This window comes from Heptranchias perlo, unplaced genomic scaffold (genome assembly GCF_035084215.1).
Source record: "Heptranchias perlo isolate sHepPer1 unplaced genomic scaffold, sHepPer1.hap1 HAP1_SCAFFOLD_199, whole genome shotgun sequence".
Lineage (NCBI taxonomy): Eukaryota > Metazoa > Chordata > Chondrichthyes > Hexanchiformes > Hexanchidae > Heptranchias > Heptranchias perlo.
The window spans coordinates 65,014-75,662 of NW_027139215.1; positions in this window are offsets into that span (position 1 = coordinate 65,014).

Sequence of the window (10,649 nt, forward strand, 5' to 3'; positions counted from 1 at the left end):
AACTGGGAGAAATGTTCCGGACTCCTGGTGGGTCAGTGGCGGGTGGACTCCATGCCGGAGGAGCTCAGGGCTTTCGCCTGGAGTACCACGCACCTCCGGTACCTGGGAGTCTACCTCGGCCCTGCCGAGGAAGCCTGGCCGGCGAACTGGGTAGAGCTGGAGGCCAAAGTCGCCGCTCGCCTGGCGCGCTGGACAGGACTGCTCCGAGTGTTATCCTACAGGGGTCGAGTGCTGGTCATAAACCAGCTGGTGGCCGCCATGTTGTGGTACCGGTTGGTTCCTTTGACCCCCCCCCCTGATTTTGTCGCCAAGATTCAGAGGAAGTTCGTCGACTTCTTCTGGGCCAAAGGGATGCACTGGGTCGCTGCCGCGGTCCTGAGTCTCCCGCTTAGGGAGGGCGGTCAGGGGCTGGTGTGCGTCCGCACCCAGGTGGCAACTTTCCGCCTTCGGATGCTGCAGCGATACCTGTACGCGGAGCGTCCTCTTAGATGGCGTGCGCTGGCGACGTATTTTTTCCGCCAGCTGCACGGCCTGAACTACGACACGCAGCTCCTGTTCGTCTCGCTGCTGGGCGGCCGCACGTCTTTGCGGGAGCTGCCTGTCTTTTACCAGGATCTGCTCAGGGTCTGGACCATGGTCGCCTCCAGCCGGAGCTCTCGCCCGTCGGGGGTAGCGGCCGTCGTGCAGGAGCCGCTGCTCGGGAATCCGTTCCTCCGCGATGTCGGCTTCAGCCGCTCGTGGCTGACGGAGCGGAGGGCTGTGGCCGGTCGGGTAACCAGAGTCAGGGACGTCCTGGATGGCGGAGGGTCGGGTTGGCTCGAGCCGTGGGCGCTCGCCGCTCGCATGTCCTCGTGGCGTGCCGGGGACGCGGCCGCCGCCATCCAGGCGTTGAAATCGGCGCTCGGCCCTGACTCCACTCGGGGTGTGGAGGCGGCTCAGGCGTGCGGAGCCATCCCGTCCGACCTGACCCCCGTTCGGACGGAATTCCTCCTCGGCGCCAAACCCCGGAACCTCCCTCGGAGGGCCGCGCCTCACAACTTGAGCCGTCTCTCGGAAATTCCCTCCGTGCCGTTTCACACCGCGCGGAGGGATTTCCTGTACGGGCTGCTCCTGCACACCATCCACTTCCTCGCCCTCGTCTCTCGCCCGGACACGCCCTGGCGTACCATCCTGCCGTCCGGCGGAGACGGGGGTCCCCAGTGGGAGGCTCTCTATACGGGGGTCCTCCCGTGTTACTTTGGGGATCTGGGGTGGAGAGTGTTGCACGGAGCAGTCCCGTGCAACAGGCGTTTACGCCATTTTACGGACACCCAGGCCGCTTGCATTTTCTGCGGCCTGGAGGAGTCCGTTTTTCATTTGTACACTGGGTGTGCGAGACTGCAGCCCCTGTTCCATTATTTGGAGGGGCTGCTCCTCAAGTTCTGGCTGCACTTCAGTCCCACGCTCCTGATCTTTGGCCGCCCGGTGAGGAGGGGGGCGGGCAGGTCGGTGGACGTCCTCGTGGGCCTGCTCCTGGGCCTGTCCAAGGTGGCTATCCACAGGTCCAGGATGCTCGCGGTCCGCGGGGGTGGGCGCTCGGCCTGTCTGCCTCTCTTTCGCGGGTTGCTCCGCGCCCGGGTGGCCCTGGAGATGGAGCACGCGGTGTCTGCCGGTACGCTTGAGGCTTTCCGCGACCGGTGGGCACCGCAGGGGCTGGAGTGCATCCTGAACGAGGATAATAAAATTTTGATTTGAACTCTTGGTTTTGGTTTGTTTGGTTTTTAGTTGTTAAGCACGCCCCACACCCCCCCTTCTTATAAAAGGGGGGCCTAATTAGAGAAGAAAAAAGAAAGAGAAAAAAAAAAGAAAAAAAGAAAAAAAAAAAAAGAAAAAAAGAAAAAAAAAAAGTTGTGGAACTATTTTTTTCTGATCCAAGCTCTTGTATTTCTACTACTGGGACAGCCTGCATTTAAACCAGGAATGGACAGCACCAATGATGATTGACAATCCCTGATAGCCAATCAGGAATCTTCCCTGAATCCAGGCACCAATTAACAAAGGACAGGGCTCTGGTGGAGAGATTGATATCCAGAGCCAATCAGAGCTTTGCAATACAGACCAGCAAGGCCTTGGAGGTGTTTGTGGCTGGACTGCCACTGAGTGGAGTGGAGAGCAGAGAGAGCAGGCCCTTGCCTGGGTCCCTTGGGGAGAAGGAGAAGGAGAAGGAGAAAGAAGGAGAAACCACCATCAACAAGGAGGGAGGGAGAAGGAGAAAAAGAGCACCAACCAGTGGGAGGAAGAGGTGGTCGGTGCAGTGAGGTGTGTCGGCTGAAGGTAGGGGGAGGAAGAAGACTTCAGAGGACAGGGGTCCCCCCCAAGTGTCTGGCCCGGGACAGCTGGAGCTGCCTGGGTGAAGTTACTTTCTTTTTTAAATCTTTGGAGGACTGAGCCTAGGCAGCTCCAGCTGTCTAGGGGAAGACATCTCCTCCCCCTGCCCACCGGAAGACAGGCAGAAGAGGATCCACCTTTTAAGGTGCAACCGGCCCCTCTTCCACCCACTTCTGCAGCAGCCTACCCCTGCAGACTCCCTCCTTCCCATTCTGCCATCCATCCCTCCCACCTTCTCCTGCTCTCTGGGATATTCCCTTGCTCTCCGGGGTATTCTGGGAATATATAAAAACAACAAAGGGGCCCTCTCCCAACCAAGCACTGGGATTCGGGGAGAGAGGTATCCTCAAGAATTCTTTTAAAAAAAGGCCAATTTCCATCCAAAGGCCTGAGACTTGGGGTGGGTGTGGCTCTTTAGGTCATGGCTTCACCATCTTCGCCGGTGCCGGGACCCAGCAGGACGTATGCGGCGGTTACCTCGGGGGCCGCTCCTACAGTTCGTGCCGCTCCTGCTGGGCCGGCGCCTTTCCGCCTCATTACGAGGAAGCATGGGGTGAAGAGCTACGCCCACCCCAACATGACCATTGAGGCCTGCGTAAAGGCCATGGCCGAGGTTGTCGGCCCCTCGGCCATCGTCGCGGCCTCAAAAATGTACGGGAGGGCGGTGTTCTTCCTGAGGTCCGAGCGGGCGGTGTCCCTGGCCCTTAGTAAGGGGCTCACGGTTGGCGGGACCTTCCTGCCGGTGGACCCGCTGGAGGCCACCGCGCAGCGAGTCATTTTATCTAACGTTCCGCCTTTCCTGTCGGACGAGCTCCTCCTCCCCCACCTACGTCAACTGGGGGAGGTGAGGTCGGGGGTAACGCCGCTGCCGCTCGGACTCAGGGAGAACAGCCTCCGGCATGTTTACTCCTTCCGTCGCCAGGCATTCGTCAAGCTGGCACGGGAGGAGGTTACGGAGGGGGGCTTTAACGCCCTCCACGAGGGGACCCCTTACCGCGTCTTTTGGACGGCAGAGGGTGGGCGGTGCCATGCCTGTAAGGAGGTGGGGCACCTGAAGAGGAACTGCCCTGCCTCTCAGGCCGCCAAAACAGCTACGGCGGCCGGGGCTGGCGCCGCCACCGCTCCTCCCCCCAACCCCGCCCCCGCGTCGGGAGAGTCAACTGCGCGGGTGGAGGTTGGCGTCGAGGCCTCCGCCAGGGGGGAGGAGGGGAACCCTCGCCAGAGAAAGGCGCGGAGAAAGAGGAAGAATTTAGAGGCTGGTCCCCGGGACAGAGAAGATCTGAGTCAGCCCGAGGCCGTGACCGCGGCCAGTCAACATCTCGCGGTCGCGACAGAGCCCGGGCTGGCGGGTGATCAGGAGGGAGCGGAGGCGGGGGTCCCAGCAGACATGGAGTTCCCCCTCCCTCCGCGACCCCCCGGGAAGAAAAAGAGGCGCCACTCCCCGGAAGCGAACGGGCTCCCTGCTAAGGGACGGCCCCCCGTGGAAGGGGAGTCGGTGCCGGTCGCGGATCCTGCGGCCCCGCCCGTGACATCCGAACAGCGGCGGGGGTCATCCACCTCTCGGGGGGAGGAGATCGTGCCCGTGCCTCCCGGGGGGGATGGAGAGACCCCGCCGATAGGGGGGGTCGCGGATCCGCATTTACCCGATACCACCCTGTTCACCGGGTCGGGCGTCCTGGGTGTCGGGGTGGGCGAGGCCGTTGCGGCCAAATTCGTCTGCCCCCGGCTCGACCTCTCCCAGGACCTGCTCGACCTGGTGGTGGGTTTTAACCAGAATATCTCACCGGCCGGGTCGGTCGGTGGCGACGTGGGTGGGGGGACCCCCTCCTCTCAGTCTCTGGGCTCGGAGCCGGGGGAGGTGGGAGAACTGGAGTACACGTTCTCCCCGGTTTCCCCGGGTTCCCCTTATATCCGGGTGCCGGTTTTTCACCGCTCGGAGGCTGGGGAGGGTCCCCGCCCGGCGCCGCCCTCTGACCCGGACCCCCCGGTGGAGCCCGGGGAGGACTCCTCTGCCGACGATCCTGGGGGTGGGATCGTGACAGAGGCGGGGCTGGCCGGCGCGGCCGTCTCGTTCTCCGCGCTTTGTGCGGGGAGCGGGTCGGCCGCGGGCGACGATGACCCGGAGGAGGACGGGGACTCGGTGGTGGGCACTGGGGAGGATTTGGAGTTCGCCGCCAGTGAGGTGGTGGACGCCCTCGTGCCCTGCAACGAGTCTCCCCTCATCCCCGTTGAGGAACTCCGGGATTTTGCGTCCGGTTGGAGCCGTCGTCGCGATGGCGTCCGGCTGGCCCTCGACCGTTGGTCGGAGCCGGCGCAGTTAATCCGCTCGGTCCTGGCCGCCGTCGCGTCCGTGGCCGCAGAAGGGGACGACGGCGGGGTCGGGCTGCGTCGGCTCAGATCCCTCCTCACCGGGCTCTTGAGGGAGTGGCGGTCGACTAGCGGCCCCGCTCCCTCCACGCGTTAGGTTTAAGTAGGTTGCGCTGTGCTCTTGCCATGGAGATAACCATAGCCAGCCTCAACATCAACGGCGGCAGAGACGCCCGCCGTAGATTTGACAAGTTCTCGGTCCTGCGGGACGGGAAGTATGCGGTGTGCTTTCTGCAGGAAACCCACACCGTTCCGGGAGACGAGGCCACGTGGATCCTGGAATGGGGAGGGGGGGTCTACTTGAGTCACCTCGCCAGCGTTTCGAGCGGGGTGGCCATCTTGTTGGCCCCGACTTTTCAGCCGGAGATCTTGGGGGTCAAGGAGCCGGTGCCGGGCCGCTTGCTCCACGTAGCCCTTCGCCACGGGGACGTGCCGCTTCACCTGGTGAACGTGTACGCCCCCTGGTCCGAGGGCGAGCAAGTGAGCTTCTTTGAAGAAGTGTCCACTTACCTAAACTCCGTCGACGCCGGCGAGTGCATTATCCTCGGGGGGGATTTTAACCGTACCCTCGAGGCGAGGGACCGCTCCGGTCCCGCGCGTGCCCGAACGGCGACGGAGAAGTTGAGGGACCTGGTCGGGTCCTTCGACTTGGTGGACGTCTGGCGGAATCTCCATCCCGACTCCGGCCAGTTCACCTTTGTGAGGGCTGCAGGAGGGAGCACCAGAATCGACCGCCTGTACGTTTCGCGGGCGTACGCCTCCTGCGTCCCGTCGGCCTCCATCCGGCCGGTGTCGTGCTCGGACCACCACCTGGTGTGGATGGAGCTCGCTCTGCTCCGCGCCCGGTCGGGGTCCGCGTACTGGCACTTTAACAACCGGCTGCTGGAGGACGCGCGGTTCCGGGACTCGTTCCGTCTGTTCTGGAGCGACTGGAGAGGGAAGCGGGGAGGCTTCTCCTCCTTGAGGCTATGGTGGGAGGTGGGCAAGGCTCACGTCCGCCTCTTCTGTCAAGAGTACGCGAGGGGGTCGACTAAGAGGCGGGAGTCCGAGGTCAGGCGGTTGGAGCAGGAGGTGCTTGGCCTGGAGTCCCGTCTCGGTCAGGCCGCCGAGGATCCGGCCCTGCGGCAGGTGTACGAAGAGAGGAAGGACGCTCTGAGGGACCTGCAACTGGTCGGGTCCCGAGGAGCGTACGTGAGGTCGCGGCTCCAGCTCCTGCGGGACCTGGACCGCGGCTCTCCCTTCTTCTACTCGCTGGAAAAGCGGCGGGGGGCTCGTAAGCAGCTCCTTACGCTGCTGGCCGACGACGGGTCCCTCGTCTCGGACCCGGAGGGAGTCAGGGCCCGGGCTCGATCTTTCTACGAGGCTCTGTTCTCTCCGGATCCGTCCAGCGAGGAGGCGCGCAGAGTTTTGTGGGAGGACTTGCCGAAGGTCGGCCCGGAGGACGCCGAGCGTCTGGACGCTCCGCTCAGTTTGGCGGAGCTGACCGGCGCCCTCCACCCCAGCTCTCCAGGGGCAAGTCCCCGGGGCTGGACGGGCTGACCGTGGAGTTCCTCAGGGCCTTCTGGGACGTCCTGGGGGGCGACTACGCGCGGGTCCTGGGGGAATGTCTGGCGACCGGGGAGATGCCCCTTTCGTGGCGCAGGGCGGTCGTGGTCCTGCTGCCTAAGAAGGGGGATCTCCGCAACCTTAAAAACTGGCGCCCGGTCTCCCTCCTCAGCACGGATTATAAGGTCTTCGCCAGGGCGATGTCTGCTCGCCTCGGCACCGTGCTGGACCACATGATCCACCCCGACCAGTCCTACACGGTCCCGGGCCGGAAGATCCACGATAACATCCACCTGGTCCGGGACCTGATCCACCACTCCCAGAGGGCTGGTCTGTCGGTCGCCTTCCTTTCCTTAGATCAGGAGAAGGCGTTCGACAGGGTGGATCACGAGTATCTATTCAGGACTCTGCGCGCTTTCGGATTCGGGTCGCATTTCGTCGCCCGGATCCGACTTCTGTACGCCGCCGCGGAGTGTCTGATTAAGGTTAACGGATCCTTGACGGCGCCCCTTCGCTTCGGGAGAGGAGTGCGTCAGGGGTGCCCCATGTCCGGCCAATTATATACCATCTGCGTAGAGCCTTTCCTGCACCTCTTGCGAAAGAGGCTGTCGGGACTGGCTCTGCGCGAGCCGGACGTGGAGGTCGTCCTTTCGGCTTACGCCGACGACGTGCTCCTCATGGTCACCGATCCCCTTGACTTGCGGAGAATGCGCGAGTGCCAAGAGGTCTACTCTGCCGCGTCCTCCGCAAGAATCAACTGGGAGAAATGTTCCGGACTCCTGGTGGGTCAGTGGCGGGTGGACTCCATGCCGGAGGAGCTCAGGGCTTTCGCCTGGAGTACCACGCACCTCCGGTACCTGGGAGTCTACCTCGGCCCTGTCGAGGAAGCCTGGCCGGCGAACTGGGTAGAGCTGGAGGCCAAAGTCACCGCTCGCCTGGCGCGCTGGACAGGACTGCTCCGAGTGTTATCCTACAGGGGTCGAGTGCTGGTCATAAACCAGCTGGTGGCCGCCATGTTGTGGTACCGGTTGGTTCCTTTGACCCCCCCCCCTGATTTTGTCGCCAAGATTCAGAGGAAGTTCGTCGACTTCTTCTGGGCCAAAGGGATGCACTGGGTCGCTGCCGCGGTCCTGAGTCTCCCGCTTAGGGAGGGCGGTCAGGGGCTGGTGTGCGTCCGCACCCAGGTGGCAACTTTCCGCCTTCGGATGCTGCAGCGATACCTGTACGTTGAGCGTCCTCTTAGATGGCGTGCGCTGGCGACGTATTTTTTCCGCCAGCTGCACGGCCTGAACTACGACACGCAGCTCCTGTTCGTCTCGCTGCTGGGCGGCCGCACGTCTTTGCAGGAGCTGCCTGTCTTGTACCAGGATCTGCTCAGGGTCTGGACCATGGTTGCCTCCAGCCGGAGCTCTCGCCCGTCGGGGGTAGCGGCCGTCCTGCAGGAGCCGCTGCTCGGGAATCCGTTCCTCCGCGATGTCGGCTTCAGCCGCTCGTGGCTGACGGAGCGGAGGGCTGTGGCCGGTCGGGTAACCAGAGTCAGGGACGTCCTGGATGGCGGAGGGTCGGGTTGGCTCGAGCCGTGGGCGCTCGCCGCTCGCATGTCCTCGTGGCGTGCCGGGGACGCGGCCGCCGCCATCCAGGCGTTGAAATCGGCGCTCGGCCCTGACTCCACTCGGGGTGTGGAGGCGGCTCAGGCGTGCGGAGCCATCCCGTCCGACCTGACCCCCGTTCGGACGGAATTCCTCCTCGGCGCCAAACCCCGGAACCTCCCTCGGAGGGCCGCGCCTCACAACTTGAGCCGTCTCTCGGAAATTCCCTCCGTGCCGTTTCACACCGCGCGGAGGGATATCCTGTACGGGCTGCTCCTGCACACCATCCACTTCCTCGCCCTCGTCTCTCGCCCGGACACGCCCTGGCGTGCCATCCTGCCGTCCGGCGGAGACGGGGGTCCCCAGTGGGAGGCTCTCTATACGGGGGTCCTCCCGTGTTACTTTGGGGATCTGGGGTGGAGGGTGTTGCACGGAGCAGTCGCGTGCAACCGGCGGTTACGCCATTTTACGGACACCCAGGCCGCTTGCATTTTCTGCGGCCTGGAGGAGTCCGTTTTTCATTTGTACACTGGGTGTGCGAGACTGCAGCCCCTGTTCCATTATTTGGAGGGGCTGCTCCTCAAGTTCTGGCTGCACTTCAGTCCCACGCTCCTGATCTTTGGCCGCCCGGTGAGGAGGGGGGCGGGCAGGTCGGTGGACGTCCTCGTGGGCCTGCTCCTGGGCCTGTCCAAGGTGGCTATCCACAGGTCCAGGATGCTCGCGGTCCGCGGGGGTGGGCGCTCGGCCTGTCTGCCTCTCTTTCGCGGGTTGCTCCGCGCCCGGGTGGCCCTGGAGATGGAGCACGCGGTGTCTGCCGGTACGCTTGAGGCTTTCCGCGACCGGTGGGCACCGCAGGGGCTGGAGTGCATCCTGAACGAGGATAATAAAATTTTGATTTGAACTCTTGGTTTTGGTTTGTTTGGTTTTTAGTTGTTAAGCACACCCCACACCCCCCCTTCTTATAAAAGGGGGGCCTAATCAGAGAAGATATAAAAAAAAAAAAAAAAATTCTGGAACTATTTTCTTCTGATCCAAGCTCTTGTATTGAGACGACTGGGACAGCCTGCATTGAAACCAGGAATGGACAGCACCAATGATGATTGACAATCCCTGATAGCCAATCAGGAATCTTCCATGAATCCAGGCACCAATTAACAAAGGACAGGGCTCTGGGGGAGAGATTGATATCCAGAGCCAATCAGAGCTTTGCAATACAGACCAGCAAGGCCTTGGAGGTGTTTGTGGCTGGACTGCCACTGAGTGGAGTGGAGAGCAGAGAGAGCAGGCCCTTGCCTGGGTCCCTTGGGGAGAAGGAGAAAGAGAAGGAGAAAGAAGGAGAAACCACCATCAACAAGGAGGGAGGGAGAAGGAGGGAGAAGGAGAAAAAGAGCACCAACCAGTGGGAGGAAGAGGTGGTCGGTGCAGTGAGGTGTGTCGGCTGAAGGTAGGGGGAGGAAGAAGACTTCAGAGGACAGGGGTCCCCCCCAAGTGTCTGGCCCAGGACAGCTGGAGCTGCCTGGGTGAAGATACTTTCCTTTTCAAATCTTTGGAGGACTGAGCCGAGGCAGCTCCAGCTGTCTAGGGGAAGACATCTCCTCCCCCTGCCCACTGGAAGACAGACAGAAGAAGATCCACCTTTTAAGGTGCAACCCCGCCCCTCTTCCACCCACTTCTGCAGCAGCCCACCCCTGCAGACTCCCTCCTTCCCTTTCTGCCATCCATCCCTCCCACCTTCTCCTGCTCTCTGGGATATTCCCTTGCTCTCCGGGGTGTTCTTGGGGAATTTAAAAACCAACAAAGGGGCCCTCTCCCATCCAAGCACTGGGATTCGGGGAGAGAGGTTTTCCTCAAGGTTTTCATTTAAAAAAAAGAGGCCAATTTCAATCCAAAGGCCTGAGACTTGGGGTGGGTGTGGCTCTTTAGGTCATGGCTTCACCATCTTCGCCGGTGCCGGGACCCAGCAGGACGTATGCGGCGGTTACCTCGGGGGCCGCTCCTACAGTTCGTGCCGCTCCTGCTGGGCCGGCGCCTTTCCGCCTCATTACGAGGAAGCATGGGGTGAAGAGCTAGGCCCACCCCAACATGACCATTGAGGCCTGCGTAAAGGCCATGGCCGAGGTTGTCGGCCCCTCGGCCATCGTCGCGGCCTCGAAAATGTACGGGAGGGCGGTGTTCTTCCTGAGGTCCGAGCGGGCGGTGTCCCTGGCCCTTAGTAAGGGGCTCACGGTTGGCGGGACCTTCCTGCCGGTGGACCCGCTGGAGGCCACCGCGCAGCGAGTCATTTTATCCAACGTCCCGCCTTTCCTGTCGGACGAGCTCCTCCTCCCCCACCTACGTCAACTGGGGGAGGTGAGGTCGGGGGTAACGCCGCTGCCGCTCGGACTCAGGGAGAACAGCCTCCGGCATGTTTACTCCTTCCGTCGCCAGGCATTCGTCAAGCTGGCACGGGAGGAGGTTACGGAGGGGGGCTTTAACGCCCTCCACGAGGGGACCCCTTACCGCGTCTTTTGGACGGCAGAGGGTGGGCGGTGCCATGCCTGTAAGGAGGTGGGGCACCTGAAGAGGAACTGCCCTGCCTCTCAGGCCGCCAAAACAGCTACGGCGGCCGGGGCTGGCGCCGCCACCGCTCCTCCCCCCAACCCCGCCCCCGCGTCGGGAGAGTCAACTGCGCGGGTGGAGGTTGGCGTCGAGGCCTCCGCCAGGGGGGTGGAGGGGAACCCTCGCCAGAGAAAGGCGCGGAGAAAGAGAAAGAATCTAGAGGCTGGTCCCCGGGACAGAGAA